The following is a 26,792-nucleotide window of genomic DNA, read 5'->3' as shown; positions in this document are numbered from 1 at the left end:
GTGGAGAGAACCTGCACTGACATTGCTGGACCTAGAGCCAGATTCGAAGTCATGAATCTGCAAGGAGGACCTGCACCTGCTCCTGCAGGAGACCGAGAGCCAGAGTAGGATCCAACAACCGTACAGGTGGAATCTGCTCTTGCTTTGGCAGGAGACTTGGAGCCAGATGAGGATTCATCACTCTGGCTGGAGGAAACTTCTGTTTCTGCAGGAGAACCAGAGCCATAGTAGGATCAAGCAACCCTCCAGGTATTACCCGCTCTTGCTTTTGCATGAGACCCAGAGCCAAGCCAAGATCCACAATTCCTGCAGGGAGAACTTGCTCCTGCTTCTAAAGGAGACCCAGAGCGTTGAGGATTCACCCCTGGAGTCAGAACCTGCACTGGTGTCCAGGACCTAGAGCCAGATTCGAGTTTATCACTTAAGCAGGGAGAACCTGCAGCTGCTCCTTTTTTTAAATTAAAAAAAATTTTTTTATGTAACATCTTTATTGGAGTATAATTGCTTTACAATGGTGTGTTAGTTTCTGCTTTATAACAAAGTGAATCAGCTATACATATACCTATATCCCCATATCTCCTCCTTTTTGCGTCTCTCTCCCACCCTCCCTATCCCACCCCTCTAGATGGTCACAAAGCACCGAGCTGATCTCCCTGTGCTATGCGGCTGCTTCCCACTAGCTATCTATTTTACGTTTGGTAGTGTGTATATGTCAATGCTACTCTCTCACTTCGTCCCAGCTTACTCTTCCACCTCCCCGTGTTAAGTCCATTCTCTACGTCTGCATTTTTATTCTTGTCCTGCCCGTAGGTTCGTCAGAACCATTTTTTTTAATTTTTAGATTCCATATATATGTGTTAGCACACGGTATTTGTTTTTCTCTTTCTGACTTACTTCACTCTGTATGACAGTCTCCAGGTCCATCCACCTCACTACAAATAACTCAATTTCATTTCTTTTTATGGCTGAATAATATTCCTTTGTATATATGTGCCACATCTTCTTTATCCATTCGTCTGTTGATGGACACTTAGGTTGCTTCTATGTCCTGGCTATTGTAAATAGAGCTGAAATGAAATTGTGGAACATGACTCTTTTTGAATTATGGTTTTCTCAGGGTGTATGCCCAGTAGTGGAATTGATGGGTCAAATGGTAGTTCTATTTTTAGTTTCTTAAGGAACCTCCATACTGTTCTGCATAGTGGCTGTATCAATTTACATTCCCACCAACAGTGCAAGAGGGTTCCCTTTTCTCCACACCCTCTCCAGCATTTATTGTTTGTAGATTTTTTGATGATGGCCATTTTGACTGGTGTGAGGTGATACCTCATTATAGTTTTGATTTGCATTCCTCTGATGATTAGTGATGTTGAGCATCCTTTCATGTGTTTGTTGGCAATCTGTATATCTTCTTTGGAGAAGTGTCTATTTAGGTCTTCTGCCCATTTTTGGATTGGGTTGTTTGTTTTTTGATATGAGCTGCATGAGCTGCTTGTATATTTTGGAGATTAATCCTTTGTCAAGTGCTTCATTTGCAAATATTTCTCCCATCCTGAGGGTTGTCTTTTCGTCTTGTTTATGGTTTCCTTTGCTGTGCAAAAGCTTTTAAGTTTCATTAGGTCCCATTTGTTTATTTTTGTTTTTATTTCTTGTTTTATTTCTCTAGGAGGTGGGTCAAAAAGGATCTTGCTGTGCTTTATGTCATAGAGTGTTCTGCCTATGTTTTCCTCTAAGGGTATTGAAGAGACTGTCTTTCCTCCTTTATTTAACTCATGCTTTTTGTTTAAGCAAGAAGGGAGATTTATTAGAAGAAAACTAAGAACAAATTATGGAACCATAAAAGATCCAGAATTGCCAAAGCAATCCTGAGGAAAAAAAAACAAACAAAGCAGGAGGCATAACTCTCCCACACTTCAGACAATACTACAAAGGTACAGTAATAAAAACAGTGTGGTATTGGTACAAAAACAGACATATGGATCAATGGAACAGAATAGAGAGCCCAGAAATAAACCCACACACCTATGGTCAATTAATCTTTGACAAAGGAGGCAAGAATATAAAATGGGAAAAAGTTTCTTCAGCAAGTGGTGCTGGGAAAGTTGGACAGCTGCATGTAAATCAATGAAGTTAGAATACACCTTGACACCATGCACAAAAATAAACTCAAAATGGCTTAAAGACTTAAACATAAGACATGACACCATAAAACTCCTAGAAGAGAGCATAGCAAAACATTCTCTGACATGAACAGTACCAGTGTTTTCTTAGGTCAATCTCCCAAGGCAATAGATATAAAAACAAAAATATACAAATGAGACTTAATCAAACTTACCAAGTTTTGCACAGCAAGGAAACCATAAAAAAAAAAAAAAGAAAAGACTACCTACAGAATGGGAGAAAATATTTGCAAATGATGTGACAGACAAGGACTTAAACTCCAAAATATACAAACAGCTCATACAAAGCAACAACAAAGAAACAAACAATCCAATTGAAAAATGGGCAGAAGACCTTAATAGACATTTCTCCAAAACAGACATACAGATGGCCAGTAGGCACAAGAAAAGATGCTCAATGTCACTAATTATTTGAGAAATGCAAATCAAAACTACAACGAGGTACCACCTCACAACAGTCAGAATGGCCATCATTAAAAAGTCTACAAATAACAAATACTGGAGAGGCTGTGGAGAAAAGGGAACCTTCCTACACTGTCGGTGGGAATGTAAATTGGTGCAGCCACTATGGAAAACAGTGTGGAGGTTCCTTAGAAAACTAAAAATAGAATTACCATATGATCCAAAAATACCACTCCTGGGCATATACCTGGACAAAACTATAAAAAAAGATACACGCACCCCCTATATTCATAGCAGCACTATTCACAATAGCCAAAACATGGAAACAATCTAAATGTCCATCGACAGATGAATAGTTAAAGAAGATGTGGTACATGTATACCATGGAATACTACTCAGCCATAAAAAAGAATGAAATAATGTCATTTGCAGCAACATGGATGTAACTAGAGATTATCATACTAAGTGAAGTAAGTCAGAAAGAGAAAGACAAATAACATACGATATCACTTCTATGTGGAATCTAAAATATGGCACAAATGAACCTATCTACAAAACTAAAACAGACTCATAGACATAGAGAACAGACTAGTGGTTGCCAAGGTGGGGAGTGGGGGAGGGAAGGACTGGGAATTTGGGATTAGCAGATGTAAGCTATTATATATAGTATAGATAAACAACAAAGTCCTACTGTATAACACAGGGAACTATATTCAGTATCCTGTGATAAACCAGAATGGAAAAGAATATAAAAAACGAATGTCAATATGTGTATAACCGAGTCACTTTGCTATACAGCAGAGATTGGCACAACATGTAAATAACTTGACTTCAATAAAAAAAAAAAAAGATAACATCATCATGGTTTCATAGTGATGCTTCTAGTTCAAATGCAGAACTATATAGGATTTTAATTGAACCTCATCAATCTTATATCTGCTTCTCCTTTTCACACACTGAAATTTTCAGGGTCGGACTTTCCTGGCGGCACATGGGTTAAGAATCTGCCTGCCAATGCAGGGGACATGGTTCGATCCTTGGTCGGGGAAGATCCCACATGCCGCAGAGCAGCTAAGCCCGTGAGCCACAACTACTGAGCCTGAGCTCTAGAGCCCACCAGCCAACAACTACAGAGCCTGTGAACCACAACTACTGAAGCCTGTGAGCCTAGAGCCTGTGCTCCACAACAAGAGAAGCCACCACAATGAGAAGCCTGTGCACCGCAACAAAGGGTAGCCCCCACTCGCCGCTAAAGAAAGCGTGTGCACAGTAATGAAGACTCAACGCACACACCACACACAAAAATAAACTCAGAATGGTTGAAAGACCTAAATGTAAGGCCAGACACTATAAAACTCTTGGGGAAAACATAGGCAGAACACTCTATGACATAAATCACAGCAAGATCCTTTTTGACCCACCTCCTAGAGAAATGGAAATAAAAACAAAAATAAATATATGGGACCTAATGAAACTTAAAAGCTTTTGCATAGTCAAGAAAACCATAAACAAGACAAAAAGACAACCCTCAGGATGGGAGAAAATATTTGCAAATGAAGCAACAGACAAAGGATTAATCTCCAAAACATACAAGCAGCCCATGCAGCTCAATATCAAAAAACAAACAACCCAATCCAAAAATGGGCAGAAGATCTAAATAGACATCTCTCCAAAGAAGATATACAGATTGCCAACAAACACATGAAAGGATGCTCAACATCACTAATCATGAGAGAAATGCAAATCAAAACTACAATGAGGTATCACCTCACACAAGTCAAAATGGCCATCATCAAAAAATCTACGAACAATAAATGCTGGAGAGGGTGTGGAGAAAAGGGAACCCTCTTGCACTGTTGGTGGGAATGTAAATTGATACAGCCACTATGGAGAATAGTATGGGGGTTCCTTAAAAAACTAAAAATAGAACTACCATACGACCCATCAATCCCACTACTGGGCATATACCCTGAGAAAACCATAATTCAAAAAGGGTCATGTACCACAATGTTCATTGCAGCTCTATTTATAGTACCCAGGACATGGAAGCAACCTAAGTGTCCATCGATAGATAAAGAAGATGTGGCACATATATACAAAGGAATATTTTTCAGCCATAAAAAGAAATGAAATTGAGTTATTTGTAGTGAGGTGGATGGACCTAGAGACTGTCATACAGAGTGAAGTAAGTCAGAAAGAGAAAAACAAATACTGTATATTGTCACATATATATGGAACCTAAAAAAAAAAAAGGTTCTGAAGAACCTAGGGGCAGGACAGCAATAGAGACACAGATGTAGAGAATGGACTTGAGGACACAGGGAGGGGGAAGGGTAAGCTGGGACGAAGTGAGAGAGTGGCATGGACATATATACACTACCAAATGTAAAATAGATAGCTTGTGGGAAGCAGCCACATAGCACAGGGAGATCAGCTCCGTGCTTTGTGACCACCTAGAAGGGTGGGATAGGGAGGGTGGGAGGGAGACGCAAGAGGGAGGAGATATGGGGATATATGTATATGTATAGCTGATTCACTTTGTTATACAGCAGAAACTAACACACCATTGTAAAGCAATTATACTCCAATAAAGATGTTAAAGAAAAAAAGTAAAATCTGTAAAATATGAAAATGATTGGTTCAGACAATCAGGGCTTCTGCTATCTGGAGAAAGAAGACATGACTGTGTCTGGGATGTTAAAGTGATGCTTCATTAAAGAGGTTGAACGACAACTCGAGGTTGGTGAAAGAGTAAACAAGAGTCTGGAAGACAGAGGACGGATGATCCTTCAGCCCACGGTGAGAAGAAGTTTAGCAGAAACAGAGTTCATGGCAAAGAGCAGTTAGAAATAAGGTTGGAAAGTAAAAATGGGAAAAACTGTGGAGGAAACGAAATGTGATGTTGGGAATTTTTCTTGAAGGTTTCTCAGGCTTTAGTGTGCATGTGAATAACCAGGAGAGATTAATAAGACACAAAATGCAGGGCTCCATTTCCTGCATTTCTGATTCAGTAGGTCTGAGGCGGGGCTCCAGATATTTCATTTGTAACAAGTGCTATGGACTGAATTGTGTCCCCCCAAATTCATATGTTGAAGTCCTAATCCCCAATGTGACTGTATTTGAGATAGGGCTTTTAGGAAGTAATTAAGGTTAAATGATGTCATATGGCTGAGTTCCTAAGTTGATTGGATTGGTGGCTTATAAAAAGAGGAGGAGCCAGGAAGAGAGCTCTCACCAGAAAGCAAACTGGCCAACACCTTGACCTTGGACTTCTAGCCTCCAAAACTGTAAGAAAACAAACGTCTGCTGTTTACTCCACCCATCCTGAGGTATTTTGTTGTGGCAGCCTGAGCAGTCTAGTACAGAAAGTTCCCAGGTGATGATGAAATTGCTGGTCTAGAGACCACTCTGAGAACCATGGCTGTGGGCAATGGAAATCCATTAAGGTCCCTACAACTGTTTTTCTGTTGACCTCCACTTATCACAGTCTTTTATTTTTTTTAATTAAAAAAAATTTATTTTTTTATTTTTTAAAAACTGGATCCTGTTTCCAGTTCCAGAAAAGTCAAACAAGGATTATAGAAAATCTGGGGCACTAGGCACAATTAATGAGTCCTGTCAGCTTGTCTGCATGCAGTTTCATGAGTAAGTGCTCCTTGTTGAAGTTCATTCCAAAGGTTTCAGTCAGTCACTCTCCAGTCCTGGAGGGGATGGCGGTGAGGGAAAATCGCTAGCCAGAAAAATAGCTTGGTACCATCCGCTTTATTTTCTTTATTTTCTTCCATTTTTCTATTAAACTCCAAAGTCAACTTTTACTGTTTGAATTTTACTCTGGTGGTTAAAAAACAAATGCAACTTCCAAATAAGTTTAACTCCCAGTTTGGGCACCAGGAGAATTAGGTTGGAGGTAAGAGAAACAATTTGCCTTTAGTGCTTCTGGTCTTGTAGTTCATTTCTTCTCTTTCCTCATTGGTACCCTCTGTCTCTTCCCTCAGCCACCATGCAGCCTCACACACTTATTACCCTCCTATTGAAAACAGAGGATGTCCAAAACAGAGGATGTGTTTGGACCTGTGTTTTGGAGGCCAGAGGGAGTAACTAGAACAGCCCACTCTGCAGTTCTGTTCCAGCCAGACTGTTGATTAGTATCTCACAATTTTCATAAAAGCATATTAATCTAGTCAGCTCAAATATTAAGACCAATTAGTCTTTCTTCTTAGAAGGTAGCTGTGTAAAGGTCTCTAGAAACCAAAATTTTAATTTTGTTTCATGTCAAAACTTCAAAATGATAAGGTGGTCAGAGCAACAAAGTCATGAGGACCAATATTATGAGGTGCTCAAGTCTACTAAATGAAGCTTAGTACATAACAGTGGACAGACAGAGGTTTCAGCTCTCTAAACCAGCTATGCGTTTGCATAAAGAGAACTGATAGAATACAGTAAGTCCCCTACATATGAACGAGTTCCGTTCCTGGAGCATGTTCGTAAGTACAATTTGTTCTTAAGTCCAACAAAGTTAGCCGAGGTACCCAACTAACACAATCGGCTATATAATACTGTACTGTAATATATAAGTTTATAATACTTTTCACACAAATCATACATAAAAAGCAAACACAAAAAATAAGGAAAACATTTTTAATCTTATAGTACAGTACCTTGAAAAGTACAGTAGTATAGTATAACAGCTGGCATACAGGGGCTGGCTTTGAGTGAACAGGGAAGAAGAGTTACTGACTGGAGGAGGGAGAGGAGGTGGGAGATGGTAGAGCTGAAGGATCGTCAGCAACAGGAGACGGAGGGCAAGCTGCAATTTCACTCATGCCTGACGTTGATGGAACGCATGCGCGCATCTTTGAAGGTTCACAACTTGAAGGTTTGTATGTAGGGGACTTACTGTAATTTATAAGGTTTTCATGTTAACATAGTAAGTATCAAGGAAATAATGCCAACTAGAGCAGAGAAAAAAAGTGTCTTTCCTGAATGAATAGTCATTGCACATAGATCTCCTAAACTGGCACAAAGCTTTTAAATTGGGCATCACTACACATACATTATCCAAACTAACAAAAGGTGGCAAAAAGGTGAATGAATATAGTAGATGATTTTAAGATGAATATTTGGCTTTGGAATGTTTTAACATAATTTTTAGATATGAGTACCCAATATCTAAAAATGTAATCTAAACATGATATTGAAGTTACAATATATTCAATGGCAATGACTTCTTCCTCCTTCTGTCCCTAGGCAATTTATTCTTCTCCTTTCCAATCTTGGAATAGATATTGTTCAGATTAAGCAAAGCACCCACAGTGTCTGTCTGTCTTTCTCTCTCTATTTTTTTCACCCATTAGGGCAGGTACCAGTGCATATGACTCTGTCTCTATAATAATGTATCTATATGTGTTTTAAATACATAAATAACACACACACACACACAAACATACGCACAACCTCCATGGTTCCAAAAATAACCTAGTCAAATTGAACTCTTCTATCAAACTGTCCCTGAAATGAGAAACTGGTTAGTTCTGATAGGCTTCCATACTATATGTCACAGACTTCTTTTCTTTAAAAAAATGAATGAATGAATGAATGAATTTTTGGCTGCGTTGGGTCTTCATTGCTGAGAACAGGCTTTCTCTAGTTGAAGCAAGTGGGGGCAACTCTCCGTTGTGGTGCGCGGGCTTCTCATAGCAGTGGCTTCTCTTGTTGCAGAGCATGGGCTCTAGGCGCCCGGGCTTCAGTAGTTGTGGCTCGTGGGCTCTAGAGCGCAGGCTCAGTAATTGTGGTGCACGGGCTTAGTTGCTCCACGGCATGTGGGATCTTCGCAGACCAGGGCTCGAACCCGTGTCCCCTGCATTGGCAGGCGGATTCTTAACCACTGTGCCACCAGGGAAGTCCCTATGGCACAGACTTCTTGAAAGTAACAATACACAGAGCATATTTGAAATGCAAATGAATCAAATTACGTATATGGAATAGGTGTCTGCTATTAAAGTTGACAATGGCATTTGTGGGGAAAATAATCAGGCTGATTGGTTGTTATTTACTAAATTGATAATTATAAGTGAATTTAAATTAAAAGTGACAGAGGTGGAAAAAATTAAAACTAAATGTTACCTGATACCATACATCTGAAACCAGAGTATTTTACCAACAGAGATATATTCAGTGGGGAGGGGTTGGCTTTGGTCAAATATGAGAGATAAATATCTAAAGTAACATAGACCAAATATAAATTTAAAAATCAGCTGGGATAAGAATAGTGTGAAAATGTATAACCAAAAAAATTTTAATCAATTTTTCTACTACCACTCAGAATTGCTGTTATCCTGTCTTGAGTAACACCTCGAGATAGGAACAATGCAACTTAGGCAAAATGTAGAAAATATGTGTAGGCATGGTTCAGAGAAATAAAAGAAAGCATAAATGACCTGAGGAGGAGAAATATAATTGGAATTTTACATGTAGGAGAAAGGTTTATAAAAATGAAGTCCTTGAAAAAATAAAAATGTTGAGCCACCTTGGAAATTTCACTTTTAATGAGAAAGTAGAAAAACAAAGAAACTGGGCTTCACTTATATTAGAAAGGATTTAGTAGAGATTTTTATCTGAAGCAACTTCTTAGGACAGTACAGTGTAGATGAAATGCTTGCCTATGCATAGGAGTTTCAGAAAGGAAGAGAAACTTAGCTTGCTGCATCAAATTCTGGGAGCTGAAATCAGATCACATGGAGATGTCTCAAAGGCTGTCTCTCAAGATAGCTGATGTTACCTTAATGAGTTTTCTACGATTCAAAGTCAGATTCTTATGATAGAACTTGATTTATCAGCACGCTGTAGTTTGATCTCAAATATAATCAGAGCCTGCAACACTGAGATCTAAAATCAAAATGCCATTATATTAATTTACAATGAGAAGAGTAAATGCTGAAGGGATAGGATGCACTAGCCGGCACATTCTATGCAGGCAAGGTATGTGGAGAGCCACATTATAAACTCTACTCAGTGCTCTGTGGTAACCTAAATGGGAAGGAAATCCAAAAAGGAGGGTATATATGTATACGTATAGCTGATTCACTTTGCTGTACAGCAGAAACTAACACAACATTGTAAAGCAACTATAATAAAAATTAAAAAAAAAAAAAGACGTGAGTGCTTATATCCAGTCCTCTGTCTTCAAGGGTCTGCTTCCCTGGTTGTGGTTGTTATAAACCTATTCTAAACCAATTTCTTAATGATGCTTGTGTCTATCCTGGGCCCCTTTCCTGTACTTTCCTGCCCTCCTCTCCCAGCTGTATCTTAGATATAATGCACCTGTGAACACAGCCCCAAACTTTAATAGTTTCATTATTTTCCCTTCCTTTGTCTCAAGAACTCAAATATTTTTATTGCATATTTGATGTAATTTTTAGAGAATATAATGTCATTTTCTTTCTGTAACTCTTCTCACATGCTTGCATTTTAACTTTAAGCTGTGTATTTTTATTTCTGGAAACAGAATTTTGGCCAAAGAAATGTTTAACCCAGTTCAGTAAAGGTCAGTTCCCCACTTTAAGCCGTAGTCCATGCTGACTACAGCAACCTCACTGAGCTCTTTAATAGTGGAATTTAGAAGTAGTGTGCTACACAAGGCTTTGGTGAAAATTCCTCTGCTCTGACCTTCCAAATTCAGCTGCTTACCCGGTGATTGCTTTTTTTTTTTTTTTAATATTTATTTATTTATTTAGCTGCATCAGGTCTTAGTTGTGGCATGCGGGATCTTCATTGTGGCATGCAGCCTCTTCGTTGCGGTGCGCGGGCTTTTCTCTAGCTGTGAGGTGCAGACTCTAGAGCGCGAGGGCTCAGTAGCTGCGGTGCATGGGCTTAGTTGTCCCCCGGCATGTGGGATCTTAGTTCTCCAACCAGGGATTGAAGTCGCATTCCCTGCATTGGAAAGCGGATTCTTAACCACTGGCCTGCCAGGGAAGTCCCCCTGGTGATTGCTTTTTGATCTGAAGCAATCACCCTCTAGTCTACCAGCCTGCACCATTCTGTAACACTACCCTAGTAGTAGGTTTGACTTACATTCCAGTCACCAAAGCCATTTGCCCTTCACACCTATGTCACTAATAAAAGTACCACGGCCCTCTCCCTAAGTGGTCCATCATCTTAACTCTCAGGAGATACACTTAATCTTGGTGCTCTTGTAGCCTTGCAAGAAAGACCAGTCAATCCTTTCTTAGTAAATTCAATACTAATTTTCAACTTATTTTCTATAATGGCCATATATTAATCAAATACACCCTCCCCCAATCTGATTTCTATAATGTAAATGCAGCATCAGGCACTTTGCACAATAAATTTAACCCTCCCCTCTTCAGGGACCCTTTGTCCTTTAAAAACCAGTTCCAGATTCTCTGTCTCCATCACTGCTTAGAGGATAACATCCCAGTGTTGTCAGGAGTCATTTAGCCCACAGATGGGATGGCGCAGTTACTACATCTGCTCCCAAGTCAAGGGGCGGATTAACTGTGCATTCTAGCTCTTGGCAAGAGTTAGAGTAGATAATAAAATTAAGGGGTAGGGGTCAGGCAGGAAATTTAGAGAAAACTGCTTGGGAAATGTAGCTAAGCAAGATCATCTAACTTATAATTAGTCCAGAACCTCAGGCCTACCATCCCTAAAGGCTGCTTTTTTTGCAGAGAGATAAGTGATACCATCCAATAGCAGATGGTACTCTTGTATGAGTGCGAGTGAGTAATAGACACTTCTTACCTTAAGAGTAGCCTGCTCAGAGTTTGGTTTAGAAATCCCTATTGGCGCTAACTCGCCCACTTAATAGTTCATTATTTCTGGATGTCATCTATTCCTTTGAGCTAGTGCAATTATTACATTAAAAAAAAAAAGAGTTCTGGAAAATTTCAGTAATATCTCTATAGGCCTATTGGCCTCTATCATCTGATTACCTAAAACTACCTAGCAAATTAACACAACCTAGGAAAGTCAAAACTTGATTAATTTGAATATGACTCCAACAATTTTTGCTACATTTCAATTTTATTCCTTAAAAATTCTATGCTATACTTCATTTTGTAGAAAAGAGAAAATCATTCAAGTCTAGAAGTGTGATTTTTGCCCCACTGAATGCTCCTGCTTCAAAGGCCCTTGCATGTGGCTCTGTAAGCAGCCCTGTAATTACAACGTTGTTTTAAAAAAAAGCTAAATGATATCCCCTAGGTTCAAGAAATGTACTGTGGAGAGAGGGTGACCCAGTACCACAAAGGGTTTATGGTTTCTGTTTACATAATAGGCAAGGTTAAATATGATGGAAGTTCTAGTTTGTTCTTTCTTTCGTTCTATAATAGGCATTTTATAGGCATCTTAGATTGCTGAAAGTAACCTGGCCAAAAACCTGCTGCCTGTAGGAAATGGTTTTCAGCTGTGTTTCTCACATGAAGTGGTGTCCTGGAATTACTAGTTTGTGTACTCTTGGTATGTATAACCACAAAGGAGTTCAGCTTTTAAAACCCTTTATTTCTAAATGTAGACTTGTCATTTATTTACCCTTTCATCCATCCTGCAACTCTTTTATTCTTTGTACCAAGATTTGCTGAATATCTATGCTATGTAAGTTATTGATTTTTTTCTAAGTCCGTGGAGAATAAAGTCCAGTTTTCTGATAGCAAAATCCGTTTAATTGCTAAGACATTAAGAGAGTATTAAACTGATATAAAATTTCCATTTTATTTAGGAGGTGGAAAGGCATAGTAGTGAAATAATTTAAAACAGAAAAGGTTTTGTACAATCACATATATACACAAATATATATAATTAATATATAAGTGTATATTTATGCATGCATAGGTAGATGTAGTTTTATAGATAGATAAAATTTTAGTAGTAAACATGATTTCCCATAACTACTTTAATGATAACAACAACAAAAAGATGACTCAGAAGACTTCCATTCATAAGACAATCAAGTAATTATTCATTTTTGAAATACAAGGAGAACAGCCATAACAAGTTACCTTAAGCTTTAGATTAGGGCTTCCTAGCCTTTTTGGGATTGAGAATGTTAGCTCCGTAAGAACAGGGCTGCTGTATTTGTAGTTCATTACTGTATTACCAGCATTTAGAACTGTGCCCAGCATATAGTAATAAACATTACCATAATAAACATTAGTTGAATGATTGAAGGACAGAATGCAAAACCCTTTCAATGATCTGCAAAAACACATGAAGCATCTCCACAGGGAAATGACACGGGTCCGCACACCATTCTGTGTACATTTCAGGGAAGCAATGGGCTCTCTTAACCCTCACCCACAGCTGTCAGGTTAAGAACCCCAGCCTTAGCTGAAAGAAAAGAAAAAAGACAAGATGTATACAAAAGAACATCAGCCCAAAGCAGAGAGCGAACCTGCTGTCATGGGCCAGGCCATCCCTGAAATGTCCATGTGATACTAGGAGGTATTTTTTATCTACAGTAGATTTGCTGTGAAGTAATTTATTTTTTAAATCAGCTGTAAGTGCTATTCCAAAATTAACCCAAATATTCAGAGTAAATACAGTGGGAGAGGGAGGAGCTCATGCTTTGAAGGATGGGGGCACAGATAGTGAGCGATGTTTAACATCATCTTCCACAGGCATCATCTTTCACCTTAAATAATACCGTAGGGGAAAAAAATAATACTGTAGGGGAGAAAACTTCTCTATTAAAGTATCATTTTGTTCCTTCTTAGGATTAAAATCATTTAAATATTTGAAAATATTGAAAGACTGTTGTCTTTATAAGAAGAGGAGATTAAGACACAGAGAGACACCAGAAATGTGCACAGAGGAGGGACCACATGAGGGCACAGCAGTAAGATGGCCATCTGCAAGCCAAGGAGAGAGGCCTTGGAAAAAACAAAACTGTCAGCACCTTTATCTTGGGCCTCCAGCCTCCAGAGCTGTGAGAAAATAGATTTCTGTTGTTTAAGGCACCCAGTCTGTGGAATCTTCTTATGGCAGCCCTAGCAAACGTATATATCATCTTTCATCTTATAGATCAATTAAAAAACAAGAATAAGATTTATCATCTTACTTCAAATCATGTGGCTTTAATGTCCAGTTCCTAAGGCTCTACCTAGAAGAGCAGCTACTTTGAAAGTTATGTTGTGAATAAATAATACCATGATATTGTTAAATTTTCTTTCCATATACAAGGGAAAGAAAGAAAATATTAAACTTATGTAATATCAACTCTTTGCTAGACAACTTCATGTTATCTGTTTTATTGTTTAAAGAATGTTAGGAGGTAGATATTGTTAGTGATGTTATATGGATAAGAAAAATGAGGTTCTGGTAGGTTTAGAATGTGTTAGTAGTGCCATTAAGATGCTAAATGGCAAAACCAGTGCTCAAAGCCACACTTGGACTCTGACACCACACTCTCTTTTGGACACCACACTGATAATTTCTCTGGGTCATCCTGTTCTAAAGTATACCCGAGATGCTTGCTTGTTAAAGTGAGATTGGAGTGTTAGTTGTCGCTTAGTTTTAATGTGTGAAGTGATGACACTGGAAATGTAAAAGCAGGTTTTCTTTTCTCTCTGTGATGACACCAAAAAATTAACGTTTTTCATTTTTTTCCGTATGGAGAAACATACCCAGCAATTAATGTAAAAAGAAAGAAATGTCACTATCCGGATCCATTCTTGCATTTGTACTGAGAGGTCAGAGAACATGTAGTCAAGACTAATTGATTAAATTGTTCATCTTGCCCCTAAGAAAGATGATCAGTTCAAAAAAGTCAGTTTAGCACAAGATAATTTTTAATAGTTAAAAGATATAGGTTTAGCATGTTTTATCAATGTTTATATTCTTATATACCTCACAATTACAGTAAGAATATTGTGGAATTGTTTATTCTATTCTCTGAGAACAAAAATTGCCTGCTTATAAGTCTATAGAAGTAGAACTTAATGGATGTTATACAAGTTCTTATAGTTTTTTTTTATTAGCACATATGTCAAAGTTCCCAAAAATCAACATAATGGTTGGTATTCTTTTGATGTAATGCAAGCACAGCTCCAATTTTATTTCTCTGGAAAAATTTTTTATATATTTGAGGAATTTTTAAAAAAGATATAACAGTACTAATCTGGTTGGATAAAATTTCTTGATCCATTTTATTCATTCTCCCTCAATATGGTGATTTCTCAACATATTCTAATACTTACAACTGTCAAAATCCTTATCTTGACTTTACAGGGTCTTTCGTGGTCTGGACCCTGACTGTATCTGGCCTAATCTATTGCTCTCTTTGTTGCTTACGTAGCCAGGAGTCACAAAACGGGGATTCAAATCCAGTTCTATCTGGCTCTGAACACAGTGCTTTTAGCCAGTGCCCTCCACTACCTTTGTAAGCTCCTCACCTCTTTGCCACAGAGTGTAGGTGCCAGGTGGCCCACAGGTGTAACTCCAACTCCTGTCTCCACCTCAAAGCAGCTCTTTTCTTGAAGTCTAATTTTGTTAAAGTATAATATCCATTGAGGTGTATGTAAAAATCATAGGTGTAAAGCTTGATTACTTTTCACAAAGTAAATACACTCAGGTAACCAGGAACCAGACCAAGAAAAGAAATATTACTGTGTCCCAGCAGAGCCCATGACCACCCTTCCAGAACGTATTTCCCCCAGGGCAACCACTTTATTGAATTCTGAAACCACCAGTGTTTTCCTGTTGTTGAACTTTATAGGACCTCTTCCTTTGCTCTCAGTAGCAAAAACTGGCCCTTCAGCTATAATCACACACCAAAGAGCTCCATTTTTCAAATTATATCTCATAAAGTTAGTGTCCAATGATGTTCATTTGCGAATTTAAAAGTTATTTGGTCAAAATAACTAGGTTGATTTACTTTACTGTAATAAACATTTTGAATTCCTTAGAATGCAATATGGAATATGTCTTAAAATGTTTCCACAGAACAGCTAATAACACGTGGAATACTAATATTCATCATGATATGGTGGGTGAAGCTTGAGCCTGGGGATTTTCTGTGGGGTTCTCAAGAATTCATCCTCACAGTTTATTCTCTTCCCCATTAATTAGATCCTCTGGCAGTGACCCATTCCCTGCTAAAGGGAAGGACAGGCTAACTCGAATGGCCCCAAGTTAATGGACCAGTGTATGCTTGTCCCTGGATATGGGCTACACATGCTTACAGGACTGGTGATTCAAACTTCTGTTCAGCTCATTAATCACAGCAGATAGTATGAAGGACCATTTAAAGGGGGCTGTTTTCCCCCACATTAAGGGAAGCTCACTGTGTCTCCTTTTTGCAGAGAATTCATTAGAGAATCAGATATTGGTCTGAGGCAAATGTTGGTTTGGATACTCAAGAGATTTTTTTTTTCCTGCTAACTGAAAATTAAAAAAAAAAAAAATTGAAGTATAGTTGATTTACAATATCATGTTAGTTTCAGGTGTACAGCAAAGTGATTCAGATATATATATATTCCTTTTCAGATTCTTTTCCCATATAGGTTATTACAAAATATTGAGTAGAGTTCCCTGTGCTATACAGTAGGTCCTTGTTGGTTATCTTGCTTATATATAGCAGTGTGTATGTTAATCCCAACCTCCTAATTTATCCCTCCCTCACCCCCCTTTCCCTTTTGGTAACAATAAGTTTGTTTTCTATGTCTGTGAATCTGTTTCTGTTTTGTAAATAAGTTCATTTGTATCATTTTTTTTAGATTCCACATATAAGCGATATCATATGATATTTGTCTTTGGCTTACTTCACTTAGTATGATAATCTCTAGGTCCATCCATGTTGCTGCATATGGCATTATTTCATTCTTTTTTATGACTAAGACTCCATTATATATAAAAATACCACATCTTTATCCATTCCTCTGTTGATGGACATTTAGGTTGCTTCCATGTCTTGGCTATTGTAACTCATGCTGCTAGGAACATTGGGGTGCATGTGTCTGTTCCATCCAGCAGGGGTGTGGGGACAAAAGGAAGAGGCTCAGCTGGAAAGGGAAGAAGGAAGTTTGGGGAGAACGCTCCAGAAAGAGGGCACAGGGAAGAACACAGCCTGCCCACCAAAATACCACCACTTTTACATGTTCCAAGTTCACGTCCACCATCCCTGTTTTCCACATGCTTGAAAACTGCAAGCACAAGAGTCAAGCCAGGTATTTCTGGGTCCAGAGTACTGCCTCTGGAGAAACAAAAGGCAGTCAGAGGCTGTCTGGCCACTGGGCCACTCGACCAGGCTGGAAGTGCCCCCATCAGATGATGAAGGCAGACTTCTGTCCCCTCTGTGAGGCGAAGCAATGTGGGTTGGAGAGTCAGAGGCGTCCGGTAATCAACCCCTCTCCTCTGGGCACCTCTTTGGGGTCTGCCAACCCCATCTCCGAGGCTGGAAATCGGGCCCCCAGAGCCTCAGGTGGGCTCCGCCGGTGCTCTGGTGCCCTCTAGTGGCCATCCGCTAGAACGCCAACTCTCAGGCCTTCTGCCACCCTCTCCAGCACATCTCCCTCTCCCTTTCCTGCCACATCCCAGACCAGAAGAGCTCCTGCCAAGGTGTGTTGCTCCCTAGAGGTGCTGATGGGTTGGACCAGACTCCTGAGGCCATGCCCTGGGGTGATCCCAGGCTGCTGGGCACTTTTCTTTTGTCCACATCTCGAGCCAGCTGCCTGCCACTGGCCGAATGAGGAGTTTGCAATGAGGTGGGCCCACGTCCGGGATGCTCCTGAGGACGCCCACCCGTGGGAGGCGGGTCTTGTCTGTCCTGCCCTCCGATGGGCCCCAGGCTCCAGGCGGGAAGCTCTCAGCCAGTGTCTGAACACAGGATGCTGCGTCCTCATTCTTTGTAAACCCTTGGAGTTACCTCAATACCATTTTTTAAATGGATCTCCCAGTTGGCATATTTATGAGATAAAGAATTTCCCTCATTAAAATTTAGGAACAACATATTCTTAGAACGAGCAGGAAGACACAGGATGCTCCCAAATGATCTATTACTTGGAGGATTTAAAAATTCTAACGAGAAAACACTCACTCTCTTCACCCTCTTGGGCATCGGCACAAGGCAAGAATTGGCTGCACTCTTTATGCCTCTGATTTCTCCAGAACCTTTCCTTCGAGGAGAAATCTCTGGACTCTGCGGGGACTGTGAGTGGTGACAGTCAGCTAACTCTGAAACTGAAAAGCTGGAGGAAAAGAGACAGGCGAAGGAGATGAGAAGTGGTGACAGGGAACAGCAGGGGCGTCGCGTTCAATCTAAGGCTGAGAGTCTGGGTTAATCTCCAACGAAGGTAAGGACCACCAGGAGCTGGCCCCACTGGCCTTGTCACATGGGGTGGGGATGGGGGACAGCCAAACCGCCATGGCCACTTTCAGAGAAATGAAGAAGAGTTGGAGGGCACCCCTGGGAGCCAGTTTGAAAACGGTCACTGTTGTGAAATAATAAGATGCACTTTTCAGAAAAGTGAAGACTGTTCTCTTGGTTCTCAAAGACTTGCAAATACTGTGTGTTCTTCCGGAGGCATGCTGAAGCCCCCAGCCTTTGAGGGCAGAAATGGGAAGTAATCTGGGTTCAATACAATCCAGCACTCACTCCTTGAGGGTGTTGAGGATGACCAGTGTCTACCCCTTGGGTGCTATGGGGCCTGAAATCCCCTTATCACCTGGGATGGGAGGGGCAAAGCAGGTACCCCACTGGGCAGCGGGGGGCTTGGCTGGTGGGCGACAGACCATCATCAGATACATGATTTGCAAACATCTCGTGCCATTTTAGATGGTGGATTATCCTTTTCTTTTCTTCAAGAGATCCTAAACCTCTGTAGGGCACTTCGTTGCACTTAGAGGGAGAGGAGGAACGAAATCAGGCTGGCAGGTGCCCAAGGCCAGTGCAGCCCCTAGGGCTGGGGAGGGAGGCAGGAGGAAGGGCTGAGAGTTGGCATTAGAGCAGATGGCCACTAGAGGGCGCCAGGGCACCGGTGGAGTCCACCTGCGGCTCTCAGGCTGGATCTCCAGGCTCCGAGGTGAGAGGAACAGGTGGAGAAGGCTTTCTGCTTTCCATAGCTTGAAGTTATTCGCAGCACAGCGCTTAGAATGAAGGCATAGGATGCCACAATCCACAGGAGGGGAGCCAGTGTCAGGAAACCCGAGGTGCTCGCTCCAGCTCCCCACATGACCCCCACATCACCATAGAATAGCGCTACAACTGGAGCAAACTCACAGAAGTAGTGGTCGATCACCCTGCTGCCAGGGCAGAGAGGCAGAGGGGCTGCCAGGGCCAGAGTGAAGGCAGAGAAGGAGAGGCCACTGAACTAGGCTCCAGCAGCCATTCAACCAGCTGCTAGTCAGGGCAGGGTAGCGAAGGACGTGGCAGATGGCCAAGTAGTATCATGGGACGTGGCAGACAGTAGCAGGCACTCAACTGCTGTCAGTGAGGCAAACGAGTAGAATTGGACCAGACGGCGACCAGCGAGATGGTTTCCCGCGCATCCAGGAAGCTCTGCAACAGCTGAGGCCCGATGTTTGAGGTACAGCCCATCTCCAGCGGGGAGAAGTGGCAGAGGAAAAAGCACATGGGTGTGTGAAGAGTCCGGCTGGAGGCCACAGCCAGCACGACGAGGTTGTTGCCCCTGACTGTTACCACATAGACGACCAGAAAGAGGGTGAACGGGAGAAAGCCCAGGTGTTGCAGCTCCTCAAAGCCCTCTAGGATTAGCCAGGTGGTCTGGTTCTTGCTGTCACTCCTGGGCTGCTTTCTCATCTAGATTTGTCCTCAAGAGAACAGAGGAAGGTAATATTAACCAAGACGGTATTATGACCACACACCATGTTTGGCTTATTAATTTATTCATCAAGCAAGCACTGGGTACAGGCTTTATTGTCTCCTGTTTATAGAAGAGAAACTGAGACTCAGTGAGTTTAAGTCGATTACTCAAGGTCATTATGGTGGAGTCATGATTTGAACCCAAGTGTGCTTGACTCCAAAGCTCCTAACTACTATCCTACAGTGCTTTTTGAAATCCTTTCTGAGTGATAGAAATGTCCATATCAGAGAGCAGTATAGGGCTCTTCCAACCAGCTATTTACCTGACAATCTTCGCTGAGCATCAACAAGAGAAGCATCCCTGGTAAACTCTTCTGGAAGGGTAGGAAGAGGGCCCAGGACTTCTTGGGAGGTGGTCCTGCTCTAGGTCATGCACATTCCTGAAGCATTCACTCATCTCAGACTATTTTCCCTTTCCAAGAAAATGAGACTTGGAAATCCTGACAAAAAATGTATATCATCTACTCCATGAGAGATGCCATATAGAAAGATCTGAATTAACCTAGATCCCACTCTCCTGGGAAGCCATTCTTTTTCCTTGGACAAGTGGCCTGGTGACTGTTGGTAAAGCCATTTTCAAACTTTGCCCAGTCTCTAATCAGTTTGCGGGAAGCTGGGGATACTTTCTTTTTCTTGATTCTCCTGCCTTATATTCCCTATACAAGCCAAAGTGTTCAGCTTATCTCACCTAACTGTAGATTCTTTAGAAATTTCTACCCTGGTTTGTTTTCTCTCAGTTATTGCAGGAAGATAATACCAACACACAGGAAGATCTTGATAAGTACTTGTGGAATATATGAAAATATAAATAAATGAATTAGTTATAATAAATTTCCAAGAGTAAATTGCCATGGAAAATTTCAGCATCTGAAATTAATGCTTGGGCTAGAGAAAGAGGCATTTAAATGATTACCAACAGAGAAGGAATCTCTGGTCCCTCCCCTAACTGAGGGAATATTGGAATATTGCTACTCAGAGCTTCAGATGGAACCATGATTAAGATTGTAGGTGGAAGTCAAAGAGGTGAGTGTGTGTGTGTGTGTGTGTGTGTGTGTGTGTGTGTATGTGTTAAGCTGAAGAAACCAGAAAGCCCAACACAATATAGAGTTTTCTCATTTTTGAAGTTAAGAAAGATGACTTTCCACATTAGCAGATGGCAGCAAGAACACAGGGTTTTCGCGTTCTTTTCCTGGTCCTACCTGTTCTTCTGGTCTTGAGCTTACACCATGCAGACACACATTGGTCACATGGGCGGTACAGACATAGAGCAAATAGAGTACTTTCATATGTTTCTGAACATATTTTGTCTTCTATGTACTAGTGACTTCTTAAAGAACTAGGGAGAGACTTGAAATGAGAGTGGAATAGGACTCCGGATTTAGCAGAGAGATGGAGCAAGGGAAGAAGCCAGTAAAATTAACCAAACCAACAAACCAGTCAGCTGACCCAAAACGTTTCAAATCTGGACTCTGAATCGATGCTTATGATCAAAAAGTTACTATCGTTCTTGCTAATCAGTGAATTTGACCTTGGTCCCTGTTAAAATTCTTAAATAGATGTTTTACAGAACATTTGGAATTCTCATAAGGAGATATCATTAGGAACTATATAATGCGAATTACAGTGTGAAACCTCACATAATGTCTTTTATTGATAGTATTAATAATTTAGTAGATCAAAAAATAATTTAGTAGATCAGGAGAAAGGGGTAGGAAAAGGGCATATTAATTTCAGTAAAGCTTCACAGAAAACATGATGACTGCGAGCTTAAAGAGAATACTCTTAGCTTGTTTACTATATAGCAAAAGTATTCATTAATGACCCTCTGAAAGTCTGAGAAAGATGTCTAGTGAAAAGGAGAAAGTTTTGTAGATCTTGCCTTATTCACCTATCTAGACATAGCAAATATGCATGGCTCATCAAACTTCAGATGATATGAATCAAAGAGGGGTAACCAATATTATAGGTGATAGAATTATAATTCAAAAGAATGTTGTCTTTTGGAATGCTAAAGACAAGATGAAATTTAACAAGGGCACATAGAAAATCTGCAGATAGGTTTTAACAATCAGTTGAAAAATTACAGGAAGGATAAGACCTGACTTGGTAGCCACTTCTGTGAAAATGATTTGAGGTTTTTTTTTTGACCATCATGAATTAGGACTTAGTAGGTATAAAGTAGGAGGAACATATGAAGAGTGTGGAGAGGTTTAACCTGGAAAAGACTAAACTAATGGCAGACTATGATAGCTGTTTTCAATATTGGAGGGACTTTTATGAAGAAGAGGGATTATAGTTATCCCATAGAAGCTCAGAGGGCAGAACAAAGACCATGGGGGTGGTGGTGGTAGAAACCCCATACCCACCTACCTGTGCTGGTTTCACAGAGGGGATTCTTATGGGGCTAACAATTGTTATTTACAGCATGATTTTTGGGGTATGAAAATAAGGTAAGGCTCACTTTAAGAGAGGGTAAGAGTGGGGACAATGAAGTTTCTTCCTAGAGCCTCCAGAAGTTTGTTGGCAAATATGGGCCCCATTCATTGGAAGTAGTTGGAACAAACACAAGACATTAAAGAAATATGGCATGCTTCCGAATTTCTTTAGGCTGTGTCAGAGATGGTCCTCTCTGGAGGCAGAGAGTAGTTTGGGTCCAGATAAATTCTAGATACTCAGGTTCAGTAGAGAGGGGACATAACCTGCTTTGGGCTTGGAGTCAATGCCTTCTCTCCTGGTTGTCTTACCCCTGGACTAAATTCTTCTGCCAGCTTACAGGTCTGTGGACTTTCTGCTTCTCTCCTGTGAAGGCTCCAGGTTATTGGCTTCTCCCCACTCCAAGGTACTCATGGAAGACTGTTGACCTTATTCTATATATGCTGCTATGGACACTACTGCCTTTTCTAGAGCAAGACAGCCTCCTTCCCTTCTGGGGGTTGAAGAAGAGCCTCCCCAAGGACGAGACATATCTTGGAGTCAACCAGATCAGCTGCATGTATGTTTTTGTTCCAGGGAAATGTTTTGGTTCATTCATCAGGGACCACATCCATATGTTTCACTCAAATCTAATGACCTCTTCCTTATGAGATAGGGAAAAACTGGAAAGACATAAGAATATCCATGATTAAAACCAATATTTAATACTTTATAATTCATAAAGCAAATATTAACTTATTTGATAAATATCTGATACTCAGAATGAACCCCAATGTGAAATGCGTGTATGCTATCATTTGTTCTTGCATCATTGGGACGGATTATCTAGAGTATGACCTCTAAGGGCTAGATTAGCAGTCTTCCTATTCTGGCATGGGTCAGGACCTGGGCCCTGCTTTAATCTCTAAACAGGGAGGAGGCAGGAGAAAACAGCCATATAATTCTTTATTTAAAAATATATCTTTATTGGAGTATAATTGCTTTACAGTGTTGTGTTAGTTTCTGCTGTACAACAAAGTGAAGCAGCTATACGTATACATATATCCCTATCTCCCCTCCCTCTTGAGCCTCTCTCCCACCCTCCCTATCCCACCCCTCTAGGTGGTCACAAAGCATTGAGTTGACAGCCATATAATTCTGTAGATAATTTTTTCTGCTTAGTTTGATAGTTTTTAACATCACAGATTTACATAAACCAGGTCAGTCCTCTTAAAGAGAGTCCAGGAAGATAGTAAAATGCAGTTAAATGACAGATATAAAGAAGAAACCTTGCTGCAGGAATACAGCACTGAGTTCCTTCCATATGAAAGCAGAGAGGGGACCTAGGCCAGAAGGAAGACAGCACAGCGCCACAGCAGAGGTTGGATTTTTCCTAGTAACAGACTAGAATGGCTCCTCCTGGAGGAGAATGGACAAGTGTCTTACTTTGACAGCTGAAAGGCAGAGTGGAAAGACTAGGATGAGGAAAAGGTGACCTGCAAGGAAGTAACTATAATGTTGTTTTTGAGAGAGTAGCTGAGAGTAAAATATGGCTGCCTCAGTCTTGGGTTGCTGTAAAGAGCCTGAGAGAGATGCCAGCTGAGAAACAGAATAAGAGACTTTTCCAGGTAGAAAGGAAGTCCAGTGTTTATTAATGTAGAATTTATGATAATAGTAATAAAAATATCCAACTTGTGTTTAAAAGTTTAATTTCAGTTTTTTTCCCCCTGAAGTGTTATCTGTGAGTTTAAAGTGGAAATGAAGGGTCTACATGCTGTTTCCTAGGTATTAGATTAGTTTTTGTATAAAACCGTGCCATACATTAATTAATTCAAGAAATATTGTACTTACCAAGTATTTATGACCTGTCAGACACTGTTCTAGACTCTAGGTATAAGGCAGTGAACAAAACAAAATTTGGTTAGCGGAGTTATCTGAACTACTTTCAGTTACCCGCGTCTTGATGATGGATACATATTACCCTCATCAGAAACCTCTTTCATCCAGAGCTGGCTTTCCTGAATGCAGAAATCCTGCCTGGGAAAAAATTCATCTTCATAGGACTAGCTTCTTGTGTCCTTCATATCAACTAACTGATATAAGCATCAAGAATGAATGGAGAGAATATAAAGAGGAGGATGTGTTAAGACCAGAAAACAAAATAACGATACTAAAAGAGATCATTTAGTGAATATCTCTTATGTGTGAGGCACTCTGATAAGAGTTTTACAAAATTATCTCATTGAAGCCTCACAAGAACTGAGGAAGGTAGTTATTATCATTATCTACAATTTACATATATCAGGTAAGTATAGCATAGAGAGATTGAGTACGTTGTCCAGTAACTGGTGAAGCCAAAATTCAAAGCTGACATTCCACAGTATTGCCTTTGGATAATAGAGAAGGGTAAATAGAAGATATTAAGAAAAAGAAGAGGGGACTTCCCTGGTGGCGCAGTGGTTGAGAATCCGCCTGCCAATGCAGGAGACACGGGTTTGAACCCTGGTCCGGGAGGTTCCCACGTGCCGTGAAGTGGCTGGGCCCGTGCACCACAACTGCTGAGCCTGCGCTCTAGAGCCCGCGAGCCACAACTACAGAGCCCACGAGCCACAGCTACTGAGGCCCACGTACCTAGAGCCCGTGCCCCACAACGGGAGAGGCCACCACAATGAGAAGCCTGCGCACCGCAATGAAGAGTGGCCCCCGCTCGCCGCAACTAGAGAAAGCCTGCGCACAACAACGAAGACCCAATGCAGCCAAAAATAAATACATAAATTTAAAAAAAAAGAAAAGAAGAAAACTGTGATGGGTTGGCCTGGAAATATGATTAAGTTGGTCCATAAAGACTATCTTCAGATGCTTGCTACCTCCAAAGTATTGTGGAACAGACACACAGATCTACAGACATACATGAAATGTACCCTAACTTGGCTCCTATTGATTGTCAAAATTTCATCCTGGAAAAAATAAATAAAGTGGATGTTATCAAACAATGGTCTCAGTCATTAACAAACAAAGTCTCAATAAAGCACTCTTACAATACCTCACTAGGACAGTAAAACTTCTCGGTGAACTCATCAGGATAAACTTGTTGCAACTACATGAACTAATATTCTCAATTAGACTGTTAGTTTGATCCAGTAAGATGTTGGAGGATATTTAATAAAAATAAAGTTTGGCTTTTGGAATTACTGATCATCCTATGTCATCCTTCATGAAGGTAGCTAGATAGCCAGGCCAACTGTCTTTCAAGACTAATTTTGGATCATGGCAATAAAAACATGTGAACAGCACATATACATTAAAATAACTCCATCACCAAAAATTTTTTTCCTTCCAGTTTTTTTATATGCATTTTTATATAGTTGTAATTATCATCATACATAAAATTTTAATCCTAATATTTCACCTAACATTTTATTGTAAGCATTTTATATTATTTTTAAAAAATTTTAAAGTTCTTTAAAAAATAAATTTATTTATTATTTATTTATTTTTGGCTGCGTTGGGTCTTCGTTGCTGTGCGTGGGCTTTCTCTAGTCGTGGCAAGTGGGGGCTACTCTTCGTTGCGGTGTGCGGGCTTCTCATTGTGGTGACTTCTCTTGTTGTGGAGCATGAGCTCTAGGCACATGGGCTTCAATAGTTGTGGCACGCGGGCTCAGTAGTTGTGGCTTGTGGGCTCTAGAGCACAGGCTCAGTAGTTGTGGCGCATGGGCTCAGTTGCTCCGTGGCATGTGGGATCTTCCCAGACCAGGGCTCGAACCTGTGTCCCCTGCATTGACAGGTAGATTTCCAACCACTGTGCCACCAGGGAAGTGCCAGCATTTTGTATTATTTCTTCATTTAAAATAATCATACAATATTCATTATGTAGATACAGCACCATTTGCCTAACCATTTTTTCATTGAAACTTTGAATCTATATATAGACCATATATGTAGACCATATATATTCCAACCTTCCACTAAGTGGGTGGGTCATTTATCTTCTTCTTATATATTTCTACTGATAAGAAGACAATATATTTTCAGGTATCTCATTTATTCATCAAATGTAGTTTTGAACCCCATGACATGTAGGGCATTATTGGTTGGTCAAGACACAGAATTCTCCTGTAGATAACTATGGTACAGTATGGAATGGGATAACTGCCACAAAAGAGCTACATAGTTATTGAAATCATAGAGAAGGGAGTAAAGGAAATGAATGGATAGAGTGGAATGTGAACTAGAATTTAAAGGATAGCAAAAGTTTTAGAAAGTTAAAAATGAGGGTAAGTGTCTTCAGCTTCCACCTCTTAAGGAGTAAACTGGTACCAGATTAGGTCTCCTAATGTAAGCAATTACATAATGGACACAATATATCAAGTATCTGTTTACAGCTATTGGAAAACATACAGCACTGGACAGTAACCCCTGAGAGAAGGGAAACCACTGAAGTGAGCTATGCCACCACCTTGGCTTTCTGTTTTCACACACTTTTGAGACCCAAGATCAAAGAAGGGGCAAGGCAGGACTGTCTCGCTGAGTTGAAGACACAGAGATCAGAGTTTGGGGAGGCAGAGATAGTTTGAATCTGTGGGCAGCAGAGGAGGGAGATATACAGAGACAGAATTCTAGAAGCCTGTATATGGATACCCACAAGACTTTAGCTACGTATTATTAGGAGTGCAAATTGAGTAACTACTCGAATTCACACAGAGTGGGAGATGTTTAAGGTCTAATCAACCAGAGTGGAGACATCTCATTGAAAACTGGGAGCATTCAGTAGACACCTCAGAAAGGCTACACTTGAATAGGGTTAAATTAGCCCAAGAATAAGGGCTCATCTTGACCTGCTCTCACAAAGTTTAAAAACAAGTCTTAAAAGATTAAACTGAACGTTAAGTATCCTAACTGTCTACCAGTACAAAGCCAAAACTCTTTAAAGGAAGACAACAAAATTCAGACGCTCAATAACAGAA

At 40.3% G+C, this 26,792-nt stretch overlaps 1 pseudogene; it reads right to left on the bottom strand.

The window, feature by feature from the left end:
• Nucleotides 1-49: 49 nt before the first annotated feature.
• LOC118902764 lies at nucleotides 50-20,802 on the bottom strand (annotated as a pseudogene).
• Between the last annotated feature and the right edge of the window lie 5,990 nt (nucleotides 20,803-26,792).

This window comes from Balaenoptera musculus, chromosome 10 (assembly GCF_009873245.2).
Source record: "Balaenoptera musculus isolate JJ_BM4_2016_0621 chromosome 10, mBalMus1.pri.v3, whole genome shotgun sequence".
Lineage (NCBI taxonomy): Eukaryota > Metazoa > Chordata > Mammalia > Artiodactyla > Balaenopteridae > Balaenoptera > Balaenoptera musculus.
The sequence above is the reverse complement of the archived record's forward strand: the minus strand, read 5'-3'. Positions and strand labels throughout refer to the sequence as shown.